Source organism: Protopterus annectens, chromosome 1.part1 (genome assembly GCF_019279795.1).
Source record: "Protopterus annectens isolate FY-2018-M chromosome 1.part1, PAN1.0, whole genome shotgun sequence".
NCBI lineage: Eukaryota > Metazoa > Chordata > Ceratodontiformes > Protopteridae > Protopterus > Protopterus annectens.
In genome coordinates, this window is record NC_056726.1 from 248,629,159 (window position 1) to 248,651,362 (window position 22,204).

Here is a 22,204-nt window from a genome sequence, read left to right on the forward strand (position 1 = left end):
ATATCTAAAAAACTGTTTATCTCATCTTCTTTCTACTTCACCCAAAGTCATACACAAATAATCTCACAATTTACATAAATATTCATTTACAAACATCCCCTTAGTCTTATGTCCTCCATCTCATACCGCCTCTCTACGCATCTCTCTTGCCCTTTTCACTCAAATCCTTTCAAATACAACTACATCCTCCTTTGTCTAATACCTCCACCTTCTCACCGTAAAACTGATACATCAGAAATGTTAAATTTGCATATTTCTGTCACACCAATTGCAAGCACACCAGTTGGATACTGGTCATATCCAACTGTATCCTGTATTTTTTTTTAACATTCTCATGCATTAGTTTTGCGTTATCTGCGATTGTTTTCTTTTATATACAACTGTACTCAATATTATTGCTAATCTATACTTCTCCCAGGTCTCGACTGAAAAGGGGCTTTGCCCAGTCAGGCTTTTCTGCTAAACAAAGACAAATGAATAAATACCTATACTGTCAATGTCTCAACACATTGCACAATTTCCACTGGTGCTTAAAGATTAGATTGCAGGGGTTCTTTTATCACTACAGTACACTGATTAATGTTTGACTAATAACACTGCAGTTCAGTATAAGGAAAGGGTGCTACACTCTTAAATGTGCTGCTCTTCAAATCAGACAATAAACCAAGGTCCCGTCAGCCAGAGTTAGTGATAGTTTAGGTAGATGTAAAATTTCCCATGGCATTTATCAAATAAATAAATTGTAGAGGACATTCCTTTGTGCCCTGTCCAAATTTCCCCTAATCGGTATGAATACCACCTCAGGTCTCCTCTGAAAACAGGATATGGCCTACTGGGACTAACCCAGCCAACAAACCGTAAACAAAAAAATAAATATGGGGATATGTTGTTGCTGTGTCTTTCGGCTTTCCAATCCAAGGAAAAAGTTAAACTTGTTAAGATACTTAAATGCTAATAAATTGCAACTTGTATTCTTGCAAGAAACTCATTTTAAATCCACTGAAAAAATATTTGGAACCCTAATAGTTATTTAATATTAGCTAATTCCTCATATAAATCCAAGAGGAGGGGTGTCATGATTTTATGGAAGAAAAAGGTTGTAAATCCGCCAATCATATATAAATATGAAGACCTGGAAGGATTATTAGCCATTATTATTTTACAGCTTAGTAACAGAATTTGGAGATTTGTTAACCTTCATTGGTTCCCAGGGTTAGGAGTAACAACTACAAAACATCACCTCTAATGCTTATAAAGGTAATCTCATACTGGGAGGAGATTTCAATTGCATTTTAGATGGCTCTGACACCACAAACAAATGTTCGCTTAGACTTACTTCTACAGCTAAACACTTTAAAAAATGGACCGAGTCCCTCAATTTCTATGATGCATTCAATTCCAAACATAACTCATTATGTTTTCTCATATAGAGCATAGATTCAAAACCCAAACAAGGATAGATAGAATTCTATTTTCTAATGACTTAAAATTAAAAAACATCTTTTTCCATTCTCATGTGCCCTCTTTCTGATCATAACTGTCTCGCACTTAAGTTGCAACTTGATTTTACCAAGTTAATTTCCATCACTAGAATACCAGCCTATATAACTAAAATCAAAGACTTTAAAACCTGGCTTCTAACAGATTTGTGGTTATTTTTGGAAGTAAATCATACAGCTGATCTTATTACAACAATGGCCTGGAATGGCCCAAACGCCTACATTTATGGTAAAACTGTTACTTGGTATAGAAATAAACTAAAAGAATGGGACTCAGAGATGCAAAATATACAATCACAACTTTTAACAATTGGATCCAGATCTACATACCTATCATCAGATGATAAGAAGGAAGTAGATGAACTAAATAAGAAACAGATATTTTAATACATAAAATGAATTTGACATTAGAAAGACAAATTAAATTCTTATGCTTCAATTCCGAAATATATGCACAATTTATCAGTGAGAGCCAAAACTCAATGCAAGTCGAATAATATTTTGAAATTATTACATGAAGGTTCCAACAAACCAGCATCAAACATAGGTGATATTCTTGAAGCATTTATATTCCACTATACTAAACACTACAACTCTAATAGCCTAACAAGCAATGATCTTGAAACAGAATTAGCTTCTCTTAATTTAGAGGCAATCCGTGAGAAACTTAAAACAGATCTTGAGAAGCAAATATCTATTAATGAAGTTAAAGATAACATTAAGAAGTTTAAACCTAATAAAGCCCGTAGTGCAGACGGCATTATTATAGAAATCTATAAGCTATTTTCTTCAGCTATTATATCTTTACTTAACAACACTTTGAAGTGCAAACTCAAAACATTATTCCACAATCCTGGAGATACTCACCAATTACTCCTATTCTTAAAACTAATAAAGACTCACAACTTTGGAGCTCCTACAGACCTATTTCCCTCCTAAAAAGAAGTTATGTACTCACCATAACGTTCCATCTGAGTAGTTATACTTCATTTTTCTGCAACCTGTGGGTATTCGGATCCGTATCGGATCAGAGCCGGCAACTTTTTTCTTGCATCTGCTCCAAGCCCCTCCCCCTACCCATAATGCACTACCATCTCCTACCTTCCCTCAGGTCGTGTTTGCTGCAACTAATTACATAAGCAACTCAGCCCAATGAACCAAAACCTGTAAAAACAGGACAAGGTCCGGGGGACGGAGGGAGGGAAGACTGCAGAAAAATGAAGTATAACTACTCAGATGGAACATTATGGAGTACGTAACTTCTTTATCTGAAGTAGTTAACTTCATTTTATCTGCAACCTGTGGGACAGAGTTCCCAGCTACACCAATCCTGGGAGGCCCTTATGGAAGGATATTCCTGAGCACCACAGAGCCAAAGGATGCTCTACCCCTAGAAATCAGATCTAATTTGTAATGGGAAATGAAGGTATGTGAATTGGCCCAGGTCGCTGCTGCACAAATGTCATCCAAAGGAACCCTAGACCAAAAAGCAGCAAAAGTCGCCATGGACATGGTAGAGTGAACAATACTAGGAAGAGATAAACCTTTTGCTTTGTAGGCATGCGAAATGCAAAGAGTGCTCCATCTGGCCAAAGAAAATTTAGAAATAGCTTTTCCCAGAAAAGCTTTGGAAAAGGAAACAAACAACTGGTCAGTCTTGCGGAATGATTTTGTTCTATGAAGATAGAAGCGAAGGTGTCTATGAACATCTAACAAATGAAGTTTGTATTCACCTTTATTTTGGAAGTTAGGGAAGAAAACATGCAGATTAATGGACTGGTTTATGGTTTGCTTCAGATGCCACTTTGGGTAAGAAGGAAGGATTAGTATGGAGAGAGAGACCTTATCCTTATGGAAGACTAAATAAGGAGGCACGGCAGACGGAGCTTAAAGCTCAGAAACCCTCCTATCAGATGTAATGGCGACTAGGAAAGCGGTCTTCCAGGATAAAAATTTCAAATCCACCAAAGCTGCAGGTTTGAATGGAGGAGCTACCAATGCCTGTAAGACAAAGGTAAGGCCTCAAGAAGGCACGGAGTCCTTGACAGTAGGACGCAACAGAAAAGTGCCTTTACGAAAAGCCTTACACAGTCTAGAGGAGGCTAAGGCAATGTTGTCTTCACCAACATGAAAATTAGAAATGGCTGCCAATTGTACTTTCACTGTGGAGGAGCTAGCTCCCTGCTGAAAAATGCCAGACAAGAAATCCAACACCACTGGAACAGGGGCTGTAAAGGGATCTAGTTTTCTCTGTGAGGCCCAAATGGAAAAACGCTTCCATTTACTGTGATAAAGTTTCCTAGTGGAATCTTTACGAGAAGCCACCAGAATGGATTTTACCGGGGATGAAAGACCGGGAGTCTTGGCAATCAACAGAACTGGAGCAACCAAGCTATCAGCTTGAGGCTGCCCATGTCGGGCACCCGACGGATGGGAGATTAGATCCGGGCAGGGATTCAAAAGCCACGGAGGAGCCAAGAGATGAGACCAAAGGAATGGGAACCAAACCTGACTAGGCCAGAACAGAACAATGAGGATAACTTTTCACCGCAGTCGGCAAGCTTTCTGAAGACACTTCGGAATGAGTGGCAATGGTGAATAAGCATACAGAAGCCTGGGAGGCCAAGCATGGACTACAGCGTCTCTGGGGACTTCCCCTGGTGAGGGAATCAGAGCGAAGAACTCACTGCACTTCGAGTTTGAAGGAGATGCGAAGAAATCGCAACAAGGCTGACCCCATGCAAGGAAGATCTCCTCCGCTACTGACTGTTTCAGAGACCACTCGTACGGCATCAGAATAGCCCTTCTCAATCTGTCCGCTAAAATGTTGGAGCGCCCCGGGATGTGCGTTGCTATCAGAAACTGACCAGTGGAGATCGCCCATACCCACACTCTCATGGCCTCACGACATAGGGGGAAGGATCTGGTTCCCCCCTGCTTGTTGATATACTAGATAACAGACATGTTGTCTGACTGAATTGCAATCAATCTGAGAGGAAGTACAGTGTGAAAGGCTTCCAATGCTAAAAGCACTGCCCTCATCTCTAGAACATTTATGTGCAACTTGGTCTCTGACTGGGACCACATGCCTTGGTCTGTTCTTCCCAAACAGTGTACCCCCACCCGAGTTGGGAGGCGTCCGTGGTCACTGTGGATTGGACTGGAGATGACACGAAGGGGCTTCCTTCTAATATCTCCGGTGAATTTAACCACCAAAGAAGGGACGTCCTGCAGACATGACTGATCCTGATCGGAAATTCCATGGGCACGTCTAGCCAAGACCATTGAGCAGCCAGAGTCCATTGAAGAACACACATATGAAGCCGCGCACAAGGGAGAATCGATATGGAGGCAGCCATGGAGCCCAGTGCCCAGAGAACCTCACTCTCCTTTGGAGGCCTGAAGTTCGATATCTGAGCTATGTGGCACCTGAGGTGTAAGATCCTGTCTGGAGTTAAGAATACCTTCATCTGCAAAGTGTCTAGCCATGCCCCAATGAAGTCTAGAACTTGTACTGGTTGCAGATGGGATTTCTGAACACTGACTGTAATTCCCAGTAGATCTGCCAAACGAATCAAGTAATCTCGGGCCAGACAAAGGTGATGCTTGTTGGGTGCAGTGAAGAGCCAGTCGTCCAGGTAAGGAAACACCTGGATACCCTGAAGCCTCAGGTGTGCCGCTACAACTGCCATTACCTTGGTGAACACCCTGGGGGTTGTGGTGAGACCGAAGGGTAGGGCTCTGAACTGAAAATTACTGGCTCCCAGCTGGAAGCACAGAAACCTCCTGGAGCTTCTGTGGATCTTGATGTGGTAGTAAGCATCCTGGACATCTAATGAGCACATCCAGTCGCACTCTCGGAGATAAGGTAGAATAGACTGTACGGTGACCATCCGGAATTTCTGTTTGGCTACAGACAGGTTCAACATTGACAGGTCTAGAATGGGCCTGAGATCCCCAGTCTTTTTTGGCACTAAAAAGTATCTTGAGTAGACACCTGAGCTGGACTGATCGGGGGGAACCTGTTTGATGGCTCGTTTGAGAAGCAGCTTTGAAACTTCTAGAGATGCGGCCTCCCTGTGAGCGGGTGGGACATCCGGGAGGTGTTTTGGAATATTTGGAGGGGCAACAAATGGGATAGTGCAACCTCTGGATATAATCTGCAACACCCAGCGATCTGTCGTAATGGATTCCCCTGCCGCTGGGTGTAAGGAGAATCTTCCCCTAACTGCCTCCAGAGTAGGACAGCTGGGCAACCCCTCAGGGCTGCTGACCGGGTCTATCATAAAAAGGTTCCCTAGACCCAAAATTCCTGGGACCCCTTCTACCTCTGGGTCGGCATCGATCCTGTCCCCCTCTGCCTCTGGGGGAATAGTTGTCCTGAGAATCCCGGGAAAACTGAGATTTTTGGAACCACATCTTCATCTGCCCTCTTTGATTCCTAGAGAAGGACCACTGAGGGTTAGAGAAGTGGATCCTGATGGCAGACAAAGTCTTCCCGTCCTTTTCACTCTGGACAAGTGTGTCACGTACTGTCTTCCCAAAAAGGGAAAAACCGTCGTAGGGAGCGTTAACAAATGACTCCTTGAAAGGGTCTGTGAACTGACACAACCTGAGCCAGGCATGACGCCTCATGGCTATGCCTTGTCCCAGCCGCCTAGCTGCTCCTTCCGTGGCATGGGAAAGGAGCCGCATAGATGTGTTTTAGATTGACTTCAGAGTAGACATTTTCACAGAGAACAACTGTTTGTCCTGCGGCAACAAAAGACTCTGGGGGCAACTCAGCGAATTCCAATGCAAGGTCTCGCTGAAGCCAGATCACATGTGACAAAAAGTTCATCACATGGATTGCAAAGGTCACTGAGGAATAGACACGCTTCCCAAACCTATCCACAAACCTGGATTCCTTGTCTGGAGGGTGGACTGAGGAACTCTCCTGTGCTAGTTCCTTCTTGGTGGCTGCTGCGACCAACATAGCGTCAACTGGCGCTCCTTTTGACCATGGGGCTGACCAACCTCCCCTCTGGTGGAGGATCTCCATGATTTCTCCGAAGGAGACGTCTTCGGGAGGTGACCTGGGAGAACCTTCTCCATCTAAATCAGTGTCCATAGTGAGGGACTCGGGGGGAGTCCAAGTGCCTCCTTTTGCACTTGCACTTACGGTGACCCTCTTCAGTGGGACTCTCAGAAGAGGATTCGTGAGCCGCAGGGGGTTCCTCAGGGAAAATGACCTGAGGATCCTCCGGCACAGCTGTCCCTGAGACAGGATGAAGGCAGTCATCGCCAAATCCAGGGGTGTCTGGCTGGAATCCGAGGGGATGGGCTGGGGTCTCAATCCCTGGGAGAGAACCCTCTCTACCACTTCGAAGGCTGAAGGACAGCAGACATCCTTGGCACCCAGCAAGAAAGATGCCCTCCCTGGATCCGAAGTGGGGACCGGAGTTGAAGCAAGGGTAGCCTGAGGAAATGGGTAGGATCCAAAGAGGGCAGAGCCGAAGAATCCATTCCCTCGCATCAGACTCCCTTGTCCACGGCTCATAGAATCACTCGGATCCAAACTAGTCAGATCTGAGGAACACAAGGTAACAGCCGGAGTCGAGGTTGGAGGAACAGTCGGCGCCGAGCTACCAGCTCTGAAAATCTCAGATCCAAGAGCCCCAAAACCAAAGCACGGATCGGGGAAGGAGAGATGGGGTGGAAAAAGGGCATGGAGGTCCCCCCCCTCCAGAGGGAGAGGGGCCTGGCAATACTCCCATCTGTATTTGGGTCTGAATGAATCTCCGCATCATCCTGTCTATGTCCAAGTCCGATAAGCTCAGAGTCGATCGCAAAGAGTCCACCGACTCGGATCTGGCTGGTCTGCGCAATGACGGGGAAGACGGCCTTGGATCCAAATGTTCCAATGGCTCCAGTGAGAAACGAGGAGACCGGAGCTGTGGAGAAACTGGCCTCATGGCCTTAGAAGGGGGACTAAGAAAGAGCTCCCTGTCCGGGGATCTCGTGAGGTCTGTCCTTTCTCTTGTCCCCATCCTCTTTGCATCTTTCTCTGTCCTCTTCCTTGTCAGTCACGCTGACTGTAGATTTGTCTTTACTTGACCCAGCACCAGTAGAAGAGGGAGTTTGAGTCCCTGTTTGGGTGGGAGGTTGAGCACTAGGTACCGAGGCCGTGGCAGATTCCAGCATGGATGCAGGGAGAAAGCCTTTAGCTACTAATTTGGCCTTCTGATCCCTGAGGGCCCTAGGACTGAACCCGGTGCAGATAGGACATTGTGTGGACAAATGTGCTACTCCCAAGCAAATAACACACAGAGTGTGACCATCAGCCACGGAGAGCTTATGGCCACAATCTGCATTTCTTGACACAGATTTTGGCTGATCAGCCATGGTCCTGCACCAAAAAAAAAAAAAACACTACCTACTAAAAAACACCACACACAAACACAGGTAGGATAAGGGCAGGCCTAACAACTACTCTACAGAGTTTAACAAAAACTTTTTTTTTTTTTTGACTAACCGACAAACAAGCAATATACTAAAGGGGAGGAAGGTAAATAAACAACTCAGACACACAAAGAGACTAAGTATTAATAAAACTTACTATCCCTGAGCTCAGAGCGAAGCAGACCATGATGCACACTACTGGCGCGGCAAACGAGATCTGAGGGAAGGTAGGAGATGGTAGTGCGTTATGGGTAGGGGGAGGAGCTTGGAGCAGATGCTAGAAAAAAAGTTGCCGGCTCGGATCCGAATACCCACAGGTTGCAGATAAAATGAAGTTAACTACTTCAGATACAATGATAAGATCTTCATGTTCATATTTTGACATAAGTCCCACTGTCAGAAATGATAAACAATGAGCAATCAGGGTTTATCCGCAAAAGACATACTCATGAGAATATTGACATAATCCTTACGCTCACTGAATTATTAAATAGAGAGAACAAAAAAGCTTTACTGCTTACCTTAGACATTGATTCTGTCAACCGGGACTGTTTGGAGTTTTAACTTCACCAGCATTTCCTTCTTCATTCATTACTAAATTAAAAAAATATTTATAATGATAGGTCCCATCACATCAGAATATATACACACAACTAAAGGCACTAAACAAGGCTGCCTGCTATCTCCTATTTTATTCACACTTGCCACTGAAGTAGTTGGCACTTAGATACAAAATAACAAAAAGATTATAGATATTGATATTTATAACCATTATAACTCTAAAATAACACTTTTTGTAGATGTTATTTTACTCACTTTACCCAACTTTAAAGCAGTTTTATATGAATTAGTCTCCATGATGAATTATTTTCAATGACTATCCGGTCAAATAGAAATCTAAGTACATCATACTTACCAATAAGTTAAAAAAAGTCTGACATTCAAAACATCCAAAACATCATTAGAGAACAAGTTCCCTGAATTACTTGGATATGCAGTACTATAGAAAAGACAATAGAAATCAACTATAAAAATATCATTTTTAATAAATAACCATATAGATAAATAGAATAAAATGTTCATTTCCTTTGAAGATTGGATTCTTTTACCAAGTATTCTACACATTGCTATAGCCTTTACTACTTCTCCTGGAAATAAATTCATTAAAGATATAAATAAACTTTTTATGGTACCTTAACAGAAATAGGATTGCCCATTTACATCATATTAGACCATGGGATCAGGGTGCATAAAGTTCCCAGACATTGACACACATCAGAGCATAGCTATTTAAGGATTTCATAAAATGGAGTGATCCAAATTTTAGTTCCAATTTGAAATCCCTACATCTCATTACATTATTAAATGAAAGTACTTTGCTAACTAAATTCCATTTAAGTAATCGTTCTAATAAATTTTAGCATTTCCTTTGCTATATTTTACAGTATAATATAACCAAACCTAAGGCTAAATTCTTTAAACCATGTCCTTAATAGCTTTAAGAAATTTGCTAATGTAGATTTTAAAATCTAGCTTGATCTGCTAATACCTTTCAAAATCACAAAGAATTTTCCACATAAATTACATTTCAACACCTTTAATACATGGGGAGTTAAGAATTTTAATTGCTAGTAATATTATATAACATATCTAAACATATAAGATAGCCAACAACTTATTAAAGAACATGGTTTGTCATCACAAGTTTGGTTATTATTACAAAAGTATATTAACCTACACACAAGATATTTGCAGAGTTATTAAAACCTCATATTTTCTGGACCAGCTCTCCTTAACATTCTATGTTAAGTATTACATCATTTTAAAACTGATATCTTCACATCCAAATTATATGGCATTCTAATAAAATACAAGACCACCTTTACTTCTAAACCCTAGAATGTTATAACTAAAGGCCTCTCTCCTAATTATTCTCAGATAAAGATAGCTAAAATGTTATCCTGTTAAACCCACATCTTGGGTTCAATATTGGAGCATTTTTACCTGGAAATTTCATCAGAGCTTTAACTCCAGACAAAATAGCTAAATTTAGTAAATCGGAAAATGCTAATTGTCGGAGATGTTTGTCTAATCACAAAAAATATGAAACCAAATACAAGACAATACTGGGAAAATATTGCTGATTTTCTTAATGCCTTATTTTCAGATTCATTACATTAACTAACATTTTTTTCAATATGCATGAAGGTTTTGCTATGAATAAAAGCAAGTCATTTTTATGGACAATTCTAGCTGTAGCTACAAAATGTATCACTAGAAAGTAGACTTCTGTTACCTCTCCAAATATGGAAGATTTCCTGACTCTTGTTACAAGAAATGGTATCTAAACAAACCAGAATGAAAGAACTTAGAATTTATCAGAAAACCTTCCGTCAACAATCCTTGGATTAAGGTTTCATCTCTCATTGAGACTTTTCAAATGGACTCTCTTTCTACTGATCATTTATGTCTTTATAAACAACTGCTTTACTTAACTGTAAATATCTCATACTTTATTACAGGCCTATGTTTGTTTGTGTCTTTCAGCTTTTCCCGGTTAGGGGTCAACACAGCGGAACTCTGGTCCGCTAATGATTGGCAGTAGATTTTGTACGTGCCAAGTTTGCCAGCCCTGACGCATAGTTACTGTGTTTCACATTCAAAATTTATGTTCTAAAAAAATTTAATTTTGTTATATTTTAATGAACTTAAAAAAAGACATAGCAAACCTTAAGTTTAATGCTACTGGCTGCCCAAAAAGCAATTACTAGAAAATGGAAATCAAAATCTAAACCAATTGTAAGCAACACATTTAATATTGTTCAGAAAATAATAGAAGTGGAGGTGGGATCTTTAAAACAGGAAGAGTAAATTATACAGAAATAAATGGAATTTTGAGAAACAACAGAAGCAGAATAAATGTTCAGCAGGAGGAGTGAGGTTTAAGGGAAGAAAGGAATTGAGCAATTTATGTAATATTAAATTGAACAAAAAATGTTAAAAATAAACTATACATACACTGCATGAAAATAATGGAACATTTAATTATGGTTTGTTGTTTTCTATTTGTACTCATGTCATATATTAAAATGTGATGACTCAATAAAAATGTTTAAAAAATACTAAGAACTTTGGGGGCACAGATACTGGATTGGGAAGTGTATCCCCCTTGGGTTTCTCTCCCTCTCTATTTCTCAGGTTTTTATCACCATAAAGTGAGTATGCATTCTTAATTGTGTTGCTGTAATGTTTATTTCAGAGAACTATTAGATATTAAACATTTTTTTGTTCAGTTTTCGGAGTGGTTTGGAATTGTTTTAAGGTTTTAATAGCCATTTATTCCAGAGAAAAAAAAGGATGGGTCCAAGAAAACAACCTTGAGGAAAGTACAGTTTTGTACCTACCATAAATGTAGATGTTCGAGTGCTCATACAGCTGCAGTCATCACACTTGGGTTATCCTGCCGTCAGGCGGGTCCTTGGTCGGCCGAATTCCAAAGTCTAGGTCCGGCGTCGGTTGTCGTCGCTTCCTCCCTGACGTCAGTGCGGCAGGGGTATAAAAGAGGCAGCCGACGCCATTTTCTTCAGTTTTTCTTGCCCCAGATGTCAGGTGCCCCCAGAAAGGAAGGCAATACATGATGTTATGCAAACACACAAGTAAATAAATCAAAACAGTAGTTGCAAGCAAATACACCATGAAGGAATACCCCAAATAGGTTGCATGTTAAATGTGTTTGTCATAAGCCCTGTCCTAAGAGGGGATGGAGGGAGGGTAACCTGGACTGCAGCTGTATGAGCACTCGAACATCTACATTTATGGTAGGTACAAAATTGTACTATGTTCATCGTGCATACAGCTGCAGTCATCACACTTGGGTAGAATCCCAAAGCTAAGTAAGGGTGGCTGGTACTAAGTGGAATTAGGAGGGGCTAGAATGCCCTGCAGGACTGCTGTGGCAAAGCCTGCTCTAGATTGAGTATAGTGGAAGGTGGTAGTGCTTGGTGAAAGTGTGCACTGAACTCCAAGTAGCTGCTTCCAAAATGTCCTTGGTAGGGACCCACCTGAGGAAAGCTGCTGAGGTAGCTGTAGCCCTGGTGGAGTGGGATCCGATGTATGCAGGCACTGATTTTCCATGAAATGAATAATAAAAGCGTATGCAGTGGGCTATCCATTTTGAAATAGTCTGTTTGGAAATAGCCTTTCCTTGAGCACCTGTAGCATAGGACACAAAGAGCTGCTCAGATTTCCTGAATGACTTTGTTCTGTCCAAGTAATAACGAAGTTGTCTGTGAATGTCCAAGGAGTGTAGTAGCCTCTCCCCCTTTGTTCTGTGGATTTGGATAAAAGGTAGGTAAATGAATAGTCTGATTCAAAGCCACACTGGATACTACCTTTGGCATGAAGGTAGGGTTGGTTCGTAAGGAAACCCTGTCCTGATGGAAAATGATGAATGGTTGCCCAGCCATGAGGGCCTGTAGCTCCGAAACCCTGCGTGCTGAGGTAATAGCCAGAAGCAAGGCTGTTTTCCACGACAAGTATTGTAGCTCTGCTGAAGAAGCCGGCTCAAAAGGAGGTAGTGTCAGCTTCTCCAATACGAAGTTGAGGTCCCAAGCTGGAGCTGGTGGTTTCCGTGGGGGGTTTATATTTTTTGCCCCTCTGAGGAACTGCCTTAATAGAGGATGAGAGAATAAATGAGGATCCGTATTGTATTGTGCTGAAATGGCTGAAGCGTGGATCTTGATGGAAGATAAGGAAAGGCCGCTGTTTAACATCTCAGCTAGGTACTGTAAAATCTGAGGTATATTTATTACCCAAGGATTCTGGCCCTTTGCTTGATTCCAGGAACAAAATCGTTTCCATTTGGCGGAGTAGGTTTTTCTAGTCGAGCGTCTCCTGGCCTCCAAGATGACATCCTGTACCTCTTTGGAGAGGAGAGTCTGTTGGCAAATTAAGGTATTTTCCATGCAGCTAGATTTAGAGTTCTGAGCTGGCTGTGAAGGGTCTTGTAGTTGTGCTAGGACAAAAGAAGAGGAACTTGAGGTAGGATCCATGGTGGTGAGTGTGACAGGCTCTTTAGGAGAGGATACCAGTGCTGTCGTGGCCAGTCTGGAGCAATGAGAATCATTTGTGGCCTCTCTGCTCTGGTTTTTAATAGGACTTTGGTCAGTAGAGGTAGAGAAGGGAAGGCATAGACCGTCAATGCTGTCCAATTGAAAGAGAGTGCGTCCACTTTCCAGGCCTGTGGATGATAGGTCCTTGAGCAGAATTTTTCCAACTGGTAATTTCTGTGGGTAGCAAATAAATCTATGTCTGGCTGTCCCCATGCTTGAGTTATCTTTGAGAAGACTTGAGGATGCAACTTCCATTCGTGTGGGTCTGTCATAATTCTGCTTAAGTTGTCTGCCAGTGTGTTTTCCTTCCCTGGCAGGAATTGTGTCTGCAGTTGAACTTGTAATTCCAATGCTGTGTTCCACAGCATCATAGCTTGCCTGCACAGGGGGCATGAATGCGCCCCTCCCTGTTTCTTTATGTACCACATGACTGTGGTGTTCTCTGTCCTTATTAATAGCTGGCCCGGATGCAGTAGGTCCTTGAAGGTCATAAGAGCATTTTGCACAGCTAGCATCTCCTTTTGGTTGATGTGTAGGTGCATCTGTTTTTGGGACCATTTTCCCTGGATGCACTGATCTGCCATGTGTGCTCCCCAGGCGTAGTCTGAGGCGTCTGTTGTGATGATTTGACTTGCTTGTGGTATACAGAAAGGGAGACCCGTGTTTCTTTGGCATGCTTGAGCCCAACACAAAAATTCCTTTTGAAGGCATGGAATGAGTGGTAAAATTGTTTCCAAGCTGTGGCTGTGTTGAGACCATAAGTTTTTTAGGTACCATTGTAGTTTCCTCATATGCAGCTTTGCAAATGGTATTAGTACGATGCAAGATGCCATGAACCCCACAGCCTGCAGGATTTTCCATGCAGTTAGCCTGGTTAAAGTTGCCATTTTGTTGAAGTATTGAGACAGTTGCCCTTGTATGTCTGGCATGAGGTAAGCCATCTGGGCCACTGTATTTAAGCTGGCACCCAGGAAAATAATCTGTTGAGAGGGTATTAGTGATTTCTTTTTGTTCACTGTGTACCCCAGGCAGTTTAACAGTTTTATTACAAATGCCAGATGCTGCAATAGAATGTCCTTGCTGTCCGCTTGGATCAGGCAGTTGTCCAGATATGGGTAGATTTGTATTCCTCGTTGTCTGCAGAAAGCAATTACTGATGCCAGGCATTTTGTAAACACTCTGGGCGCAGTAGATAAGCCAAAGGGCAATGCAGAGAATTGATAATGGGTTGAACCTTCAAGAAATCTGAGGTATCTTCTGCAATCTTGTCTGATAGGGACATGCAGGTATGCCTCCTTGAGGTCCAATGTTACCAGCATGGGAAGAAGCTGCTGTAATGTGAGCATCTTGAATTTTGGTACCTCTAGATATGTGTTTAGAATAGATAGGTCTAAGATGGGTCTCCAATCTTTGTCCTTCATTGGTACCAGAAATAGTCTTGAATAAAAACCTTGACCTTGTTCTTTTGCAGGTACCTCTTGAATTGCTTTCATATCCATGAGAGCGGAAATTTGTTTTTGTGCCTCTGCCCATTGATTTTGTGGCAGGTTTGGCATGCCTCTCATTTTTGGAAGGGTGTGAAAGTGGAACCTGTAGCCTCTGTCTATAATATCCAGAATCCATTTGTCCTTTGTAACAATGTGCCAGTTTTTGAAAATAAGGCCAGTTTTCCGCCCAAAGGTGCTGCCATTATTGCTTTGTTTGGCAGGCATAGGGGAAAGTCATTGTGTCTGTTTTCTAAATGACTGTGGTCTATCTTCTCCACCTCTTGGGGCTGGTGCTTGCCACTGCCTAGCTCTGTAAGATCCTTGAGGTTGTCCTCTACCCCTTGGGCGTCTGTATCTACCCCTTTGGGGTCTGTCCGTGGCTGGAAAGGACCAATTTTTTGAAGGCCAGTTTCTGCTGAAGCGTGGAGGCTGCACCTGCAAGAAATCTTTAACTGTTTGCATAGGTTTTGCTTTTTCCTCCATTTTCTTTAGTACCGCCTCCGCTTTAACACCAAACAATACATCTTTTTGTAGTGGTGCATCTAATAACTTTGCTTTGACAAGATCTGGTAATGTTTGCTCTTTGAGCCAAGCGTGTCTACGTATGACAGACCCCGTGACAGCTGCTCTACATGAGGCCTCTAAAGCATCAAAACCACACTGTAAGGTACGTTTCCCCACTTGTTCTGCTCCATGCAACAAATCCTGCAACTCTTTCAAATCTGGTTGTTCTGTTTGTGTCATTTTGCTTTTTAGCTGAGATAGCAAGAACTGCTGGTACTTTAACATATGAAATTGACAGTTTAATGCCCTCATGGTTAAAGTGGCTGATGTATACACCTTTTTCCCCCACCTTTCTAATACTCTGGAATCTCTCTCTGAAGGTAAAGGGTTTTTAGCAGTAGAGGCCTTAACCCCCTTGGGACCCTGAGAAACAGTTTCTGGGTCAGCAGAAGGGCTTTTATAAAGGAACTGGTGAGAATCAGGAACCCGGTAATATCTGTCTGGTTTAACGGGGGCAGGAGGTAGAGAGTCTGGATTAAGACTGGCTTCTGCGTACACATCATCCAAAATATCTAAGACAGGAGGAATAGCCAGGGGCCTATGCTGGGGAAGCAGCAGAAATTCCCTGAGCCTTTTCTTGGAATCGGAGTAATCTTGGCCTTCCCAGTGGAAGTGCTCTCTCAATGTATGAAGGGTTTCCCCTAAAGAGTAGTCCTCAGGGGGGGAGACAGTGGGAATAGACTCCTCAGCATCAGAGTCTTCAAATGGGGAATAGGCGTAATCCTAGTCCTCAGAAAGGTCTGAGGTAATAGAAGCCTGGTCTGAGGAAGGGAAGTCTTCCTCCAACCTGGGTCTTTTGTCTGAGGGGGGTTGAGAACCCCTGATGAGTGTAATCAAATCCTCAGCCATTTTAAGCATCTGTTTTTTTTTTTTAGGCATGGGGCCTTGAGAGGGGGTCTGAGGACCCTGTTTTTTAATTTTCATTGAAGCTTTAGATTTAGAGAACGATTTAATAGAGAAGGTGGTAGGCCTGAAAACGCCTTCAGAAGTGGCAGGCCTCGCTAAATTTTCGGTTTCTCTGCCAAGAGTGGCATCGGTATCTGCAGTGGGAATGGAGACCGAGGAAGCTGCGACCTCGGGTACTGAAGTCGCCGGTAAAACAGTTTCATCGGTAGTCAGGGGCTGCGTAGGCACCTCGCTGAGAACCGGTAGTCGGCCTTAGCGTGATCTCAGTACTCGGTGCAGGCCTCGGATGTCTGTCCTTATCCTTGCATTTTTTGCCTGAAACTGGGGTCGGTATATCCGACGACATGATATAATTAAATTTTTTGCCACAATAATGAAGGGTGAACTCCGCTCGGCGCTTAATAGTGCGCTTGTTAAACCTAGCACAAAAACGGCAGGCCGAGACGTCGTGGTCTGGCCCTAAGCAAGGTATACAGTAAGAGTGAAAATCCTTATGCGGTATTTGCTTCCCACAAGAAATGCAATTATTAACTTTGTCTGACATCGGCCTGAGGCAAGAAAAGTTTCCCCAATGGGGTACTTGGCTTTAAAGAAGACTTCGGCTGAAATACTTTTCGTAATCTCAGGAGCTGGCCGACCGGCACTTGCGAACTGCTTCTGCTTCGGGCACCGCATGGCAAGAAAGACTAGAGAAAATGGCGAGGGCTGCCTCTTTTATACCCCTGCCGCACTGACGTCAGGGAGGAAGCGACGACAACCAACGTCAGACCTAGACTTTGGAATTCGGCCAACCGAGGACCCGCCTGACGGCAGGATAACCCAAGTGTGATGACTGCAGCTGTATGCACGATGAATATCTCCAGAAAGTGAAAATCCAAGGGAAAAGGGGAAGTTACAATAGTGTACCTAGACAATACAATTGTCGAGATATTTTCTTGGACAGTAAAGGACTTCTGAGAAAGAAAGGTAGTACAATTTACTTAAGGAAATACAATGCCTTACCTGCTTATAAGCTATCCTAAGCTCTAACAACAAGGCTCCCGTTAGAAGACCTATGACCATATTATCACATGCATAGCCAGTTGCCTGAAACAGGGGAGCAGAAAGTGCTAAACGTTTTTTTTTCCCCCCATGTTTTGTATTACTTGAGATAACCAATCATTTATGAAAGAGAGAGAGCAAGTTTGTTTATTCACAATTTTCTCTAGTATTGTTGAAGGAAAGCAAAGGTTAGCTATAGATTTCAAGTGTTCTGAGCAGGATTGTCATAGCAATTTGGGGCTGAGGACTATTTCTGGTAGTTTTCCACTTTGAAGATATAGACCCTGTAGTTAGGGTCAAGTTTAAGATATGTGCAAGTGAACTGAAAAAGCTCACCCAGACTATGCCACAACTTGCTGCGAGGGAAAGGTTAGTTTGCTTTCGCTTTCTTGTATTGCTTTACTGCCTTCTTCAATTTTTTTCTTTACACTGTACTTGGCTTGTATTCTGTTTTAACTGCATATTTAAGCTAGAAGAGAGAACACAGCTGTGTCTCTTGCGAGTCTGACAGAAATTAACATTTCCCACACTCTCTTCCACCCTGGTGCTGTTGTGTTTTTAAACTCTACTTTCTTTCTAGTTGCCTGCCCATATGTTAATTTAACCACATATCTCCTTCCCCGTCCTCTTTCATTGGCTATTGTGAGTAAGCCCGAAATTGTTTTGTGAAATCACTCCCCTTCAACTATTTACATTTCTTGGCCATCGCACTGTATTCCATAGAAGCAGAATATAAAAAACTGCCCACTGCCTTCCAATCGATCTTGCTCTTATAAAATTAGTGGTGTTCCTTGCTTAAGTTTAAGTTACCCCTCTTTCATATGTAACTGCTTAGTACACACTGAAACTATTAGGAAATTAACCAATTTTTTTTCTATCTTATCTTTAAAATCTGTAATAGTTACTTAAGACCACCAATTACTGGAGAGTCTACATTCTGCCTCTCAGTAGTCATCTTGGGATAAGTGCTGCTGTTTTGTTCCTGGTGAGAGGAATAGCATAGAGACTGCTGATCACCGGAAAGCCTAATAACTGCTTCATGGGTGTCAGGTTGGAATTTGTGCTTATATTTTGCTCCTAGCAAGAAAAGTAGCAGAGTGCATGGATTCCTGGTGGTTTCTGACTGGGCATTGTGCTTCTGTGTTTGACCTTCCTGATTGGTTTGGTTGCTATTCAAGGCATCTACTAGGAAAAGGCTACAACAAGCCTACAGACCCTTGCATCATCTGGGACAAGACTGCTGATCACCAAAGATTCTGTGGCCTGCTTCTCATCTTGCAATTTGAGTTGCTGTTTTCCTTCTGGTGAGAGAAGAATCTAAGGAGCATTGTACAGCAGCAGTGTGAAACTGTGGCGAGAACAGCACTAGCCAGGCAGTAGCCATTCATGCAACTCCTCTCTTTTTTATAATTTTTGACAAGCTAATTCTTTTCAGTTAAGTACTGTTTGATCCGCTTCTAACTTTAGACTGTCTCCCTAAATACTCCACCCATATATCATTAGGGTATACTTATTAGTTTCCCCAAGTGTTTGGCAGTGCCTTGTATAGATGCAGACACCTTGAGTTGACATTCCTGTAAAAGCACTATTGAAATTTCACCAACATCTAGTTGCTCACAGGACAACTAGTCTGCAGTGACAAGCACTGCTCCTAGAGTTGCAAACTAAAAACTCCTGACACTACTTTCTATTCTCACTACTTCTTTCGGCTTTACCCGGTTAGGGGTCACCGCAGCGGATCACCTGTCTGCTCATGATTGGTAGTGAAGTTTTACGGTGTCGAGTTGCCCAGAGCCCAACCTTCCACAGAAGTCGCACACACACTCAAGCCTAGGGCCAATTTAGAGTGTCCAATCCACCTACAGCATGTCTTTGGGATGTAGGAGGAAACTGGAGCACCCAAAGGAAACCCATGCGACCACAGGGAGGACATGCAGACTCTGCACAGAAGGCACCCCAGCCAAGGATCGAACCGGAGAACCTCTTGCTGTGAGGCGGCAAAAGCTAATGCTGCACCACTGCGGCCGCCCCTTTCTATTCTCACTACAACTGTATAATTAATAAAAAAAAATAAAAAAAAAGTCTGTTGCCATGGATATGAACATTCCCACTATCTTTGTTACCAGCTTGGTGGAGATGGGCATCCTGAGGCAATATAAAAATGGTCTCATGTTTACTGACAACCGGTTTAATTCTCAAAATAAAATACGGAATGTGAGAGATGCATTTACACAATGTCACTGGAGGCAAAACTCTCACATAAAAACACTCCTGATGTCAATAAGGTTGTCAATAGTACAAAGGCTGCACCCATCACATACAATTCAAAGGAGACACACAGATCCACATATGCCGAGACAAAAATGTAACCTTTGTAAACCCCAAACACCTTCTAGATGATGTACACATAAAAACCCTCAGCAGCCCCGAATGCACCCCTTCAAAATAACACCTGCATCAACAAATACAGCCACATCTCATGGAGCCTCTACTTCCAAGCACATAAGGCAAGCCACCACACAACCCTAAATTCTGGTCACTGCAGACTCCATTATAAAGACACGCTGATGTCCCTCTCACCAGGCTGAATAAGGAGAAAGTCTTGGTCAAGGGCCATTATCCACCATATTATGCTCAAACTATGGGTACTGGACCACAAGAATCAGTATGACTCCGTCATAGTCCGTGTAAGTGTAAATGACCTGAGATATACCTCCCTAGACTCTATCAAGAAAGACATAATGGAGCTCTCAGAATGTGTCTCAGGCTGATATAAGCCTAGCATAAAGCAGCATTTTACCTTTACTTTTTCCAAGGATGATGCCACAATACGAACAACGGATTACTGACTTTAATAAATGGCTTAGTTTCTGATGTCATTCTAAGGGAATGCAATATTTGTCACCACTGAAGGAGATGGTCAACAGACCATGCTCCCTCTTTAGGTTTTCGAATATTAGCTAAAACATTTGACCTCCCTCATAGTGCCTTTTTTAGGCAATGCCAAATTGAAAGTACTTCCAACGTGCAAATTAAAACCAAGCAAATCTAAAAGTGTTACTGCTCAAAGCTAAACAAAACCTCCATTCCCTAGAAGTGCTTTTCACCCTAGAGAATGCTGCCATCTGTGCAGTCACTGAGACATTGTTTAAAGCCATGCAGAGCACACCAACAGTGCAAGGTTATAATGCCTTTGACACATTTATACCACCTACTACATAGACAGTGATTAAAGGTAGATGTGTCACTTTATATCAAAAATAAATATACCTCAAGGCTGATCAAACAAGACAATGCTCTTGAGCTTCTCCACTTTCAAACCACTACAGGTAAAATCCAATATCACTTCCTTGCAAGCTATCATTCTCCCCATGACCCAGGAAATCCATACTATGCATTTAAACTTATTGGAAACACTTGCCATCCAATCCAATACCATATTCATGGGTGACTAATTACCCCACTATTAACTGGGAATCATATACAACACCAAACATACAGGCACAATGATTCCTGGATTTTGTAAACACAAAGTCCTGGACCACATTGTCAATACACCAACTAGGGGTGCAACCATACTTTATCTAGTGGTCACCAATATCGAAGAATGCTGTACACCAAGTGTAATTTCTTCTCTGGTAAGGTCAGACCACAAAACGGTCTCCTCTTTGAAGTAAAAGTAAATCCTGGAACCCCAGCTAACCCTGGAATATTCAGGAACTACTCCAAGGTTAACTTCCTACAATTAAGTGATAACCTGGTAAAATTTCAAGCCTCCATAAATCCTAAGAACACTACTGCTGCCTGCGCGGAACTGTTCCCAGAAACCCTATGCAAGCATGTTAATAACTGCACAGAGGCTGGTGTACCCATGAGGAAGAAGTACAGAACTAACTCAAAAGACAAGCCACCATGGTGGAACCACAGCATCAATAGGCTGTACAACAAAATGATGAAAATCATGGCAAAATCAGGAGTTGCAGCACCCAGCAGGATAAAAGCAGTCTCAAACAAACTCAAAGGACAAAAGGTCTATCAAAACAAAATTTGAGGTAAATTTGGCCTCCAAGGCTATGTCAGCAACCTCAAAAGGCAATACACAATAGTGGCCAGAGCTCATTGTTAATAGAACCACCTATACCGAGCCAGAAGATTTAGTAAACCTACTGGCTGACAAATTCAGCTACAATTTTACCCCCCTCAACCTTCCCTCAGGAAATACCAAATATAACTCCCCCTGCTGTCACTATGGTCCTTAATGCTCTCTAAGGCCAAGAACACTGCATCAATGGGCCCACACACATCCCAGAATGCCTTATAGACAACATGAAATATGACTTATCAGGCTCTCTGGAATTGCTATTTAACTGTAGCCTCCTAACAAACTTCATTCCTCATGAATGGAGAACAGCAACAGTCATCCCTCTGCACAAAGGTGGGCCATCTACACACTTTAGAGACTACTGACTCATAAGTCTCACTAGTCTCATATGCAAAGCCATAGAAATGATCAATAATGGTCAAGTAAACCTATAGACACTGGACCCAACCCAATCTGGTTTTGTCAAGGCCTACTCAACCTGGTGGACTTCTTTGAGAAGGTCACCAAAGCAAATCGAGGATGGCAAAATGGTTCATACTGCCTACCTTGACCTGGCCAAGGCATATGACACACTACCTTACTCGAGCATTGTTGACAAACTCAAGAGATTAAGCATAAGCAGTTAGGTCCCCCGGAGGATAGCCAGCTGTCTCACAGACAGGACCTAGGAAGTTAGAATTTAGGAGTCTACCTCTATAAAGAGGCAGTCACAAGAGGAGTCCCTTAATGGTCAGTCCTGGGCCAGCTCCTTTTTGGTCAAGGCCAACGTCAATAGCCTCTGGCTGACTAAATATGCAAAATGATTGCAAATTATGAGCCATTATTAAATCACCCACTGACACACATTCTCCAGGAAGGGCTGACACAGAAACAACTGGTGTCAAAGCCATGGACCAAAACTAAATGCCAAAAAATGCATAACAGTATCCTTCAGTAAGTCATCCACCCCCGTATTGTCAACACACTCCTAAGAGCTGACCAAGTAGTAGTTAGGGACTTGGGGGACACACAGACAGTAATCTAACCTTTGACCCTCAAGTGTCTAAATCATCA

General features: G+C 42.5%; 1 protein-coding gene across 2 annotated transcripts in view; it reads right to left on the bottom strand.

Annotated features, from left to right (window-relative positions):
* Window positions 1-22,204, bottom strand: part of MCM9 (minichromosome maintenance 9 homologous recombination repair factor) — a 1,342,783-nt gene that overhangs the window by 1,265,854 nt on the left and 54,725 nt on the right. For both annotated transcript variants that reach the window (XM_044074397.1, XM_044074388.1), the window contains exon 2: window positions 8,462-8,534. The gene's annotated coding sequence lies outside the window, so the exon portion shown is untranslated. The remainder of the gene's footprint in view (window positions 1-8,461; window positions 8,535-22,204) is intronic.